General features: G+C 39.0%; 1 protein-coding gene across 44 annotated transcripts in view; it reads right to left on the bottom strand.

The window, feature by feature from the left end:
* ENOX2 (ecto-NOX disulfide-thiol exchanger 2) overlaps nt 1-12,490 on the bottom strand; it is a 284,254-nt gene that overhangs the window by 179,355 nt on the left and 92,409 nt on the right. For 9 of the 44 annotated variants that reach the window (XM_070292029.1, XM_070292036.1, XM_070292013.1 and 6 more), the window contains one exon: nt 6,053-6,132. The exons of 25 other annotated variants lie outside the window; for them this stretch is intronic. The gene's annotated coding sequence lies outside the window, so the exon portion shown is untranslated. Of the gene's footprint in view, nt 1-6,052; nt 6,133-11,671; nt 11,722-12,490 lie in introns of all 44 variants that reach the window. 10 more of the 44 variants (XM_070292038.1, XM_070292045.1, XM_070292018.1 and 7 more) reach the window with 3 other exon arrangements.

The raw sequence follows: 12,490 nt of genomic DNA, 5'->3' as shown, positions 1-12,490 counted from the left end.
GCTGTAAAAGATGAATGGGAAAGTGAAGGGAATGGAGAAGCAAGGAGAAAGAAAATGGCCAAAGTCCTCTTCTGCTAAGGAGCCTGCGTGCATGGTGGTGAGCATAAGCACTGTCAGAGCCAAAATGATGCTTAAGTCACCTTTTTCAAGGTGTGATGCAGATGACAGGTGGATTTTTAAGGACAGTGATCCTCCAAGCATGTTTTAATGACTCCCCAAACTCCTTGGTCAAGTCCTTCCTAATAAATAAGGCCCTGCCACTCTGAGCCTTGTCTCCTATGATGCCCCAGCTTGTTCTCTATTCAACACTTCCTGAACTCTAATGGTCACACATGTTCCCCAGGGATCTTGTTACAATGCAGATTTTGATTCAATAAGTCTGGGTTGTGTTCTGCTTTTCTAACAAGTTCCCAGGTGATGCTGATCCTGCTAGTGTGGGGTATCACAGTTTAGGTAGAAAAGGCTGACACTCTAGCAAAATGGGACTACGTAGCATTCACTGATGGAGAAGGCAATGGCACCCCACTCCAGTACTCTTGCCTGGAAAATCCCATGGATGAGGAGCCTGGTGGGCTGCAGTCCATGGGGTCGCTAAGAGTCGGACATGACTAAGCGACTTCACTTTCACTTTTCACTTTCATGCATTGGAGAAGGAAATGGCAACCCACTCCAGTGTTCTTGCCTGGAGAATCCCAGGGACAGGGGAGCCTGGTGGGCTGCCGTCTATGGGGTCGCACAGAGTCAGACACGACTGAAGCAACTTAGCAGCAGCAGCAGCATTCACTGAATCATTCCAGTTCTTTCCTACTTCCACAGTTTTGGCTCACAGTGCTTCTCCACCTACCTCCTGATTCCTAACCTTCAAAAGACTATCCTTCCTTTCAGGTTTATTGCAGATGCTATTTCCTTCATGATGCCTTCTCCCATCCACTTCCACCCAACCCAATACATACACAGCAATGGGGCAGAGCCACCAGGGAAACCACCATTCATTGACTGTGAAGAATGTGCAACAGCTAGGACATGGAAGCAACCTTGATGTCCATCAGCAGACAAATGGATAAGGAAGTTGTGAAACATATACGCAATGGAATATTACTCAGCTATTTAAAAAAGAACACATTTGAAGCAGTTCTAATGAGGTTGATGAAACTTGAGCCTATTATACAGAGTGAAGTAAGTCAGAAAGAGAAACACCAATACTGTATATTAATGCACATATATGAAATTTAGAAAGATGGTAATGACAACCCTATATGCAAGACAGCAAAAGAGACACGGATATAAAGAACAGACTTTTGGACTCTGTGGGAGAAGGCGAGGGTGGGATGATTTGAGAGAATAGCATTGAATCATGTATATTACCATATGTGAAACAGATGATCAGTGCAAGTTCGATGCATGAAGCAGGGCACTCAAAGCCGGTGCTCTGGGACAACCCAGAGAGGTGGGGTAGGAGGAAGGTGGGAGGGGGGTTCGGGATGGGGGGACACATGTACACCTGTGGCTGATTCATGTCAATGTGTGGCAAAAACCACCACGATATTATAAAGTAATTAGCCTCCAATTCAAATAAATTGAAATTAAAAAAAGAATGTGTCCTGCCTTATATTCTTTATCCCACGCTTCTATTTTCTAGTTATTATTCCCATTTACAACAAAGAAAGGTAAACTTACAGAACTTTAATTTCCCAAGGTGACACAGCTAATAAGCAGTATTACTAATAAACACCATTCTGACCTTCCTCAGGTCTTAATCTGCACTCTTTCTATGCATGACTTGTGTTATAGTTCTCTGAGTATTTGTCTTAGTCTCCTTTCCCTCCTGCCTTAGCACATCACCACTAAGTTGTAAACTCTGTGAGGACAGGCTTTATGCCCCAGTCATATTTTAAAATCCTCCTTATTCAAAATGCCTGGCATGGTACCTTGTACAATATTATACAGACTCCAGAAATATGTACAGAACTGAACTCAGCTACAGTTTTGGGTACAATAGTTGTGTTGCCTACCCTAGATGCCAAAGCAACTGGCTGCTAGGGCTGCTATGAAAGGAGAAAGAAATATGGTTTGGGGAGTTAATTCAGCATTCCTCATATCCCCTCTACCCAGTCCAGTACTCTTGCCTGGAAAATTCCATGGACAAGGAGCCTGGTGGGCTGCAGTCCATGGGGTCGCGAAGAGTTGGACATGACTGAGCGACTTCACATTCACTTTTCACTTTCATGCATAGAAGAAGGAAATGGCAACCCACTCCAGTGTTCTTCCCTGGAGAATCCCAGGGACAGGGGAGCCTGGTGGGCTGCCGTCTCTGGGGTCGCACAGAGTTGGACACGACTGAAGCGACTTAGCAGCAGCAGCAGCAGCATATCCCCTCTATCCTAGGATCCTTGATGACTCTTTGGGGAGTGGTGATAGACTATCTATCATACACTGTACTCCTGAATACAACTCTGCATAACTTCACTTTCCCTTTCCAAGAAGCAAAACAGTCCTTCTACCGACTAAGACCTCTTTATAAGAAAACACTATAATAGAAACCCCATATACGGATCTTCTCTTAATATTTCTATGGACAACAGGTTACAGATTCCTGCTTTACAAACTGCAGTCAAGGCAATCCCTAGAGATGTACCATCTAACACAAGAACCATTAAACAGATATAACCGTTGGAACAGAAGTTTAAGTGAATTAAAATAAAAAGCTCAGTTCCTCAGTTGCACTAGCCACATTTAAAGTGCTCAATAGCCACATGTGGCTAGTGGCTTCTGTATTGCACAGTACAGTATAAAGTATCTCCATCATCACTGAAAATCTTACATGCTGCTCTAGAGTCAGACCTGGATTCAAATCCATATTTTCTACATACTAGGTGTGCCACTTAAAGGGGTATAAAACAAGTCACTTGATTTCTCTGAGATCATTTCTATACTAGAGAATGGGGATGATAATGACTCCTCTTAGAGGGAAGTGAGGAAAATTAAAGGAAAGGATGTATGTCTAAGATCTATCACATATCAGACACTAAATAAGTATGAGCTCCCTTCTTCTAACTCAACTGGGGATTTACAGGCATTTGCCCCAAAATTTGAATAGTGTGGCTGCTTAGGCCATCACACTATATCCTATTTATGGCTTAGAAGATATTAGCTTTGCATTCATGTTATATACCTCTTTTTCAAATAATATACAGCCATCAAGGTAAAAACACTAATACATAATGCTGGGAGTAGTAGCTCAGCTGGTAAAGAATCTGCCTGCAATGCAGGAGACCCAGGTTTGATTCCTGGATAGGGAAGATCCCCTGGAAAAGGGGTAGGCTACCCATTCCAGTATTCTTGGGCTTCCCTGGTGGCTCAGTTGGTAAAGAATCTGCCTGCAATGTGGGAGACCTGGGTTGGGTCCCTGGGTTGGGAAGATCCTCTGGAGGAGGGCATGGCAACCCACTCCAGTATTGCCTGGAGAGTCCCCATGGACAGAGGAGCCTGGCAGGCTGCTAGGGTTGAAAAGAGTCAGACATGACTGAGTGACCAAGTACAACACAGTACAGTCAGTGATTGCTCTGTGCTTATCCTATTTTTAGGAAAGGAGACCATATTTGCCACCACCTTGAACTTTCCATCATGAAAGAACCATATTTTCCCCCTTACAGCTGAAATGCCTCCTCCCAAAGCTTTAATCAGTGCTCACTTTCAAGTGGTGGGTGTATTATTAGAACACTGCTAACAGTGACACCAGAGCTGGAATAGAGAAGGTCCATTTCTCTCTAAATCCATATTTTCCAATGCTTTGTGCTTTTCCTGTGAGGCTGACATCTCCCAGGCCTGGTAAAGGTGAATTATTTGTGAAAAGTCTGAACTAAATCTGTTAAGATGTTTGAATTCTGTGAGCAGGAAAGCAAAATACATATTTCTAACTTCAAGGAGAAGAAAGCTTCAGGACTCTTTTTCCCCTGTTCAAGTTAAGGCTTGGGAAACACAGCAAAATCACATTCCTCAATGAAAACAAAGTTCAAAAAATGTTGATTTGATAGAACAGTTCAAAGTGACAGATGGTAGACAGGCGATCTATCATTTTCCTTAGGATAAAGTCTGGCAGTCTTCAGAGAAACCGAGAAGAGAAAAGTCTTATTTTTCTCTAGTTTAGCCCTGGGAACTTGCAACTACCCTTCTCTCTCCATCTTTGGGAGTGGAGGATTAGAAAGGTGGTGATTCATCAGTGTCTGCTTTGAGCTGGCTCTAGGCCATGCTGCAATTCCTGTTGACCAATTTTCTTCTTGAGTGACGGGAAAAGGGCAGGTTGCTAACATACTGACCATTAGGTTATCTGTTTAATACTTGCCTGAGAGCGTGCCCAGAGGTGCTATATTATGGGTGTCTCTTTCTAAATAAAATAAATAATTGTGGATTTCAGGCCTGAGGGCAGAGAGTTGTTCTGGTATTGAAATTGGAGTCTATCTTGTCAGATCTGTAATGAGGTCTTCCCTTCAGGCTGATTGATTTTATAAAGCTGAGGTAATTATCAAAAGCAAGCACAGTTCTCTTTGCAGAAACCACTCCGCTGGTTTTGAAAACTAGCTAGTCAGCTGGATCTGATCAGGAGCCTAGGCTGAGCCAGCTTGTTCTGTAGGAACGGTTAGCACATGCGCCAATTTACTCTAATAGATTCTTAAGATGCCAGTAAAATAAGTTGTAAACAAAGTTCCACAAAACAATTTCACATGCTGTAAATGAGTGAAAATTGAAGTAGCAGTCAGATAAGTCTGCATTTCTGTGTAGGATACTTTCAAGGGGAGAATGAGAGCGAAAACTCCTTTAGTCTTTGGAGAATTAATTTTATCAATTAATACTAGAAGGATATTGGTTATCTGTTAAGACTGATGCACTGTATGAATAACATTTGTATCTTTGCCTTTCCCCAAATGTACACACTAATTTCACCAGATTTCCTTTATTCATTCATCTAGCCTTCATTAACTATTTATCCAATCACTGTGCTACAATTTTAATTACCTTCTAATTAACCAATGATGAGTTTGTGATTTAGCTTCCCTAAATATAGAACTACATAAATACAGTAAACCTTCATTTACACATTCAAAAAATATTAACACCTCTCCTTTCCCCTACACCATTAATTTTGCTATACTGTATCATTAATGTTCTGGAGTTGTGCTTTCTGTATTCCTAATATTTGATCCTCATTTGAACCAGTTTTTCAAGAATGTATGAGAAACAACCCTGTTGTTGGCTGTGAAATTAAACATATGGGAGGAAACAGAGCTTCCTGTAATATGTTAACACATCTTTATAGATCCATACCTCCTCTATAACAACTTCACCTCAGGAGCATCGGTATAGGGTGTTGACAAGTGATTAACTGCTTTAGAGAGATCCCTGGGCTGAAATCAGACCTACTACTGAGGAGAAAAGGGTTTCCCAGATGGCTCAGTGGTAAAGAATCAGCCTGCAATGCAGGAGATGCAGGTTCAATCCCTGGGTCGGGAAGATCCCCTGGAGAAGGAAATGGCAATTCACTCCAGTATTCTTGGAGAATTCCATGGACAGAGGAGCCTGGCGGGCTATAGTGCACAGGGTTGCAAAAGAGTCAGACATGACTTAGTGACTAAACAACAACAGCTGAGGAGAAAGGTAGAATCTCCCTGAGAAAACAACGTGACTGTAAAGGAAAAGCTTGCGAAAAAGAACTAATCTGTGTTTGAAACAAGTCTTCGTGTTATTGTATAAAAGAATAAGTAAGATCTTAATTTTGCTCCATTCTAGAGTCCAACTGATGTATTCAATACATGTTGGAATGAAAGAATCAATCTAACAATGTTGACAGACAGCCTCTCTCCTTATTCATCCAATGCATTCAAAGAATTTTGTGTGCTTGGCAGTATCCTAGGCCCTAGGGTTTCAGGACTTGAAAAGACACAGTTTTGTTCCTAAAAAAAAAAAAAAAAAAAAATTGCAACCAGAAAGTAGGGCAAATAAATACACAGAAAATTTGGGCCAAATTACTGCATCAGCTTCATCTCTTGCCACTTACCCCCAAGTATGCTTTAATTCATTCATACAAAACTTCTCAGATTCCTCAAACATGCTATTCCTTTTTCTGCCTCTGTACTGCTTTAAAAAAAAAAACAAACAACACTTTATTTTATTGAGGTAGTAACACTTAACACGAGCTCTACCTTCTTAACAAAATTTTAAGTGTACAATATGGTATTGTTAATTATAGGCATGATCTCTAGAATTTATTCATCTTGCATAGTTCAAACTTTTTGACTGTTGATTAGCAATTTTCCATTTCCGCTGCCACTCAGCTATGGCAGCTACCATTATACTCTCTGGTTCTATGAGTTTGACTATTTTAGATAACTCATACAGGTGGAATCATGCAATATGTGACCTTCTGTGGCTAGTTTATTTCATTTAGCATAACATCTTCAAGCTTTATCCATATTCTTGCATATTGCAGGATTTTTTTTAAAGTTGAATAATAATATTCTATTATATGTATATACCATGCTTTCTTTTTCATTCATTTGTTGGATGTTTAGGTTGTTTCCATATCTTGGCTATTGCAAATAATGCTTCACAATGTTGGAGTGCTAATATCTTTTCAGCATACCGATTTCAATTTGTTCAGATAAACACTCACAAGTGGGATTGCTGGATCATATGGTAGTTCTAATTTTTTGAGGAACCACCATACATTTTCCTAGCAGCTGCAACAGAGTACAAGGGTTCTGATCATTCCACATCCTTGCTAACACTTCTCTTTGTTTTTTATAATATCCATCCTCATAGGTATAAAATAATATCTCATAGTTTTCATTTGCATTACCCTAATGATTAGTGATGCTGAGCACCTTTTCATATACTTGTTGGCCATTTGTATACCTTCTTTGGAGAAATGTCTATTTAAGTCTTTGGTGGTGGTGGTGGTCAAAACCCTGCTCGAGTGTGACTTCTTCAGTGAAATGTTTCCTAATCCCCAAAAGCTCTCTCCACAGAAGTAGACAGAGGCTTTTTCAGAAAAAAAAAAATAGATTATTTATTTTACGATCTCAGGTTCCATTCTTGATGTTTATAGGTTTGTAGGTGTTCTGGGTGAGAGGTTGTCAATATCTGATACTTGCCTTTAGAAAGTTCATGCTTATGGCAGAATGAAGGACACACTGGAGGTGAGAAGGCACTCAAGACAGAGAGACCAATTAGAATACTAAAGTGATACAATGGAGAGAAGACAGTAGTATAACCTCAGATAGCAGTAGTGAATAGAAAGAAATGGATATCAGAGATATTCATGAAATGAAATTATCTGGATTTGGTGTTTGATTGAGTCTGGAAGTTGAAGGGAAGAGAGGAGTCCAAGGATGATCCATTTTAAAATTAAGTTTCAGTCCTAAAAATCCTGCAAGGTTTGGGAGTTCAGCACGAGAAAAAGCACAATCCATTGGAAGAATATCCACAAAGCTACAGTGAAAAAGAAAACTGCTTCCAATCTCTATTTGCCATGGCATAAAGGCTTCCAGGAAACACCATCAAAAGGCTTACACTTGACCTTTACTATGTATTCTTAGCAAAGCCTGTCAAAAGGTATCAATTCATCCTGGAAAAAAAAAGCATAATAGTCTAAGAGGCAGGATAACATAGTATTGGGCTATGGAGGGAGAATAACATTTTATTAATAGGTCTCAGACTTAGTTTATTTTGTCTGCAACATTTACTGATGAAAGTGTCTTTGAAGGTCAGAAATACTTAACAGATTCCTTCCCTTTTTCCTGTATACTTCTCCTTATTCTCCTCTCCCCAACAACTCTTCAAAATGGTCTTATGAGAAAACCTTGTATTTTAATAGCAGTTGTCTTTTGGTTATTATCATATGTTGGATTAAGCTGACAATTCTCCTTTTAACAATACTCAAAGAAAGCTTGAAAAAATTAATGCTACATTGTTTTTCTCCCTGCCAAAGAATATAGTATTGTAATTGTCTCCTGGAGAAGAAGCACTCTAATTGTCTTTAACTTTAAAGTAAATTCATTTCAGGAAGATGCTTTGAGACAAACAATTGACAGAGCAAATCAGGGCTTCTAGGAGATTGTGAAGTGATGGATTGAAGAGAATGCCATAGCCAAATTCAGTTCTGTGAACATTTTCAACTTAAGAATTTCTCTGCAACAAAATAGCACTGTTAAGTCACGTTCTGTTGTGGAAGATAGGCCTTAAACACTGAGCAGATTCTTAATACCTAATGGTTCTAGGCACCACAGAGGCAACACACATAAGCGCAATTGTTCAGATTAAACAATAGAAGAAGCTGTTATACCAGGTGAAGTCCGAGTGTGAAAGCACAGTAACTTTCCAAAATTGTGTTTAAAAAGAATCCAGGATTGGAAAAGACTTAAGAAGCCTCTTATTCCAACCGATGTCACTGGAATCTCGGACTGGTCTCAAAAGTCAAAGGTCATTCCAACTTTCACTCCCTCCCTAATCGAATCCATCTCCATCTTCCATTGTTGTCGTTTTGTTATTTTTGGAGCCCCTCCTGTTCAAGGCTTGGGGGAAATACATCATCTGGAGACAGATTTGGATTGGTACATTTACAGCCTTGGTAAATTAACAAGGTGAATTTCCTGGAAATTTGGCACGTTTCTAAGTTGACGGTGGAAAGAAAAAATGGACTAGCAATGAACTAAGGCCCCAGATACTTGACCAAGGAGCCTAGCTTTCTGGGCACATGCAAAGCGTGACCATAAAGCCATAGTACAGTAAACCGATTCTATTTAAGGATCCTTCCTTTGGGCTTCTAAAAGGCAACTGTCTTTTTGGATACACATGTGGCCCACATCCGGTTTTCTATAAAGTGAATGGTGCCAAAAGCAGTTCCTGTATTCTCTTGTTTTTCACCAGCTACTTCCTGTCTCAACTCAGTCACAAACCTTACAGACTTGTTAGGAGTATCTCCAGAAGAGAGTGAGACTTTAAGACAGTGTCTCATTGCTGGACACATATTAAAATTACCTGGGGAACTTTTTTTTTTTAATTTTTATTTTTACTTTATTTTACTTTACAATACTGTATTGGTTACCAATGCCTGTGCCCAACCCCCAGAGTTCTCATTTAATTGTTTAGGGTAGGGCCACCAGGTGATTCTAACAGGTACAGCCAGGACTGAAAAGAACTGCTCTAAAGGAAGCAAATGAGTATACACTACCCAAAGTGTTGTGTGTGTGTGTGTGTTTTTTTTTTTTAAGTTAAAACCAAATAACAGAGAATAAGTTCATTTATTCATTACCTACAATATAAAGGACACTGTATTGGTTGTGTACTATAAATAGGTTAGACATAAACTTGTCTGGTTTATGATGTTTCTATGAAAAAGATGGAAAAATAAGATTAGAAAGGTTTCTAGCAACCAAAAGAAACTCATACCAAAACCTGAAGTCTTGGAAAAAATTCAGGTAAAATATTACCACAGGATTATGTTCTTTTCCTTGGTATAGGAGATAGCAGCTAAAATGCTTCAGAAATATTATGTCTGTTTTCTTATCTCCGGAAAAAGATTCCACACTGCTTTAGAGGTTGGTTCCCAATCTCACAACCCTTCAGAGCCCAGGCCAGTCATCCATGCCCTCAAGTAGATCATTCATTTACTCCACTGCATGTACAATGTCATGAAGGATGTTGGGCAGCACTGTGTCTAAACTACAACTACACTTAATAAAATCAGGCTGCAGTGTCATTTGCTCATATTACCTGTCACCTCAGTGATTCCTCAGTGAATGTTAGGAAGGGTCTGGTAAACTGTAAAAAATGCAAAGGAAGCAGTTAAGTATAGTGGAAGAACAGGGAACAAAGACACAAGCTCTGGTCTCTGCTCTTCCATTAACTTAGCTGGAGAACCTTGGGCAAGTAATTTGTGGTCAAAGTTTCCTCATGTGAAAGATGAGTGCTGTGCTATATGGTCTCTGAGCTCTGCATTTAAGATACAACAATAAGAGATGTATATATGGAAAACATAAATAGACACCTGATATAAAACTCAGTAATGGGGTAGAAAACAAGAGAGGATGGAGACCTTGATGAATGCCTTCCTGGTACCACCTACTCACAACTTATTTCGCATGTAAGTAAATGATTTAATAGTAGTACAGTTAAGGCACCCTGAAAAAAAAAACAAGCATTTCCATCACTGCTCCCCCCCAAAAAAAAATCTCCTTAAGAATTTTGCTAATTATAGACAAGAACTTGTAAGTATAGACAAGTTTTTTTTAATAAGATGTTTAAACACCAATATATTTCTCAAGTAACTGGCTATCAAATAATGTCATTTAGAGCACAAGTATTGTGAAACTCAGAATAAAAGTTAAATGCTGAAATACTAAAAGCATGTCTAACATGTTAGGAATAAATTACTCTAATTGGCCAAAGCTTTGTTCACATATGAGACATTTCAAAATGTAATGCTGTGCTGACAAAACTACTTGTATCTCTCTGCCAAAGTTATAGGACTGCTATTAAATCCAAAGTATGGTATTTGTATATACATAAGAGCAGGCAACAATTACAATCTAGAGATATTTTAAATTTAATCTTTTTATTTATTAGTATTGTTATACAGCAATGAGCATTGAGAACAAAATGAATCCGTGTGCATTATGCAACAATCAGGCAAAATACTCTAATCCTCTGTCATTCTCTTTCCTTGGCCCCTGGGTACTCATTAAAGGTTAATTTATTTAAATCTGTCAAACATTCCTTTCAATCTACTTTAATAAACTAATGAATCTTTGGAACTTTGCCTAATCAGCTTATGTTTCCTATTTTAATACATCTATAAAATGTCTTTTTTTAGAGCTCATTCTTAATAGTTATCTTCCCTCTTGGATATAGAATTATACCTCAGTAACAACCTGATTTGAGCATTTGGTAACACATAACCTCATCCAACACACAGAGAATGCCTGTGGCTTGCCTATTGCTCTTAAACACAGTTACATTTTAGAGGATAGTGAATTGATTTATTTTTAGTAGGGATAATAATCCTCTAAATTGAAATGGTCATTTTGCAGTGTAGTGGGAGTGACAATTATATTGAAGAAAAGCTTCTAACAACTTTGGTACTTGTCAAATGTCATGAGGGCCTGTCAGTGAAACAACACTATTTTGGTCATTGCAAATCAGAGCAATGCATGGTACATGCCATGTGGACTGGCAAACATAAGAGAAGTCTTCAAAAGAGTAGTATCATCTAAATGGAGTCAAAATTTGTACCTTATAATCTGTTCAACTGCCATGTTAAATACCTTTTACTTAATGGTAACTTTAGGGAGTCTTTCATGTAATGACCATTAAGTTGAATGTTCTCAAGGTGGTGGCTGACATTTGGGAACTGCACTCCACCTTGTATACCACAACGCCAGAAACCAAAATCTTGGAGCACTTAGGACATTATTTCTAACACTTTTCTCTAACAACTGACATTATAGACTTTTACAGCTTTTCAAGTGCTTACACAACATCCTTATGATGGAAGAGGAGAAAACTGTAGCTCAGGGGAGTTTCAGTGATTTACCCAAAGTTATAACATGACTGTATGGAGGAGCGGGAACCCAGACCCTCTGGCTACAGATCCTTCCCCTGTACCATGTTGCCTTACCTGTAGGATCTCTGTTGGGGTTAATGTTTGTACTGTTGCATGGTTCACCACTGATGAAAGAAAAATTGTAAAATTTACCTCCAAGATGTTTTGGCAGTAAATAAATCAAGTTGACTAAAAATAATTGTGATAAATTATACAACATAACTGATCTTCATAATATAGTAATTCACTGAAGTGTAACTTCATATGTAAGAGCTGGAATTCTTAATTTTAAGTTTTGCTTTTATTTTACATACAGATTAGTAAAAATAATGAATATATTCCCCACCCTTGGTCTAGATTTCAAATGTTTAAATTTCTGGTGAAAGTAGATGCTTGGCTCTAAGTTAAATTGCTAAAGGTTTTCAAGTTGTCACCTTTGCTTTTTCAAACAGTAACTCCAAGGAATTACCTTTCAAAGTCCATTGTTCATTCATTTCTCGTCTGTCCACCCATTCATTTATCCAATCATCCAGATGACATTTACGGAATGCCTACTTGGAGCCAAGCAACAGGACTGACATGGACCCTACTTGAAGCTCCAAATGCTGCCTTACTTCCTCAGACTAAGAACTCCTTGAAGACAGGAATTCTGTCATTCTGCACAGAATATAGCCAGTTCTATTTGCAGAAAATCACTTAAACACTCTTTTGACAGTGAGATTTCTGACTCCCTGGCGACCTACATGCCCCTCCAGACATATGGGAGTTAGGGGAAGAAATAGCAGAGTCTGCTTATCAAGTCTGACCTTTGGATAATGACTTCAGTTCTCCCATCCGAGCTTGCTGCCACTCTGCCTTGTGGTCAACGAAGTGATTCAGCTCAAAACAGCAATA

The sequence above is a fragment of the Ovis canadensis genome, chromosome X (genome assembly GCF_042477335.2).
Source record: "Ovis canadensis isolate MfBH-ARS-UI-01 breed Bighorn chromosome X, ARS-UI_OviCan_v2, whole genome shotgun sequence".
Classification (NCBI taxonomy): domain Eukaryota; kingdom Metazoa; phylum Chordata; class Mammalia; order Artiodactyla; family Bovidae; genus Ovis; species Ovis canadensis.
Note: the sequence above shows the minus strand (reverse complement) of the source record. Positions and strands in the feature narration are given on the sequence as shown.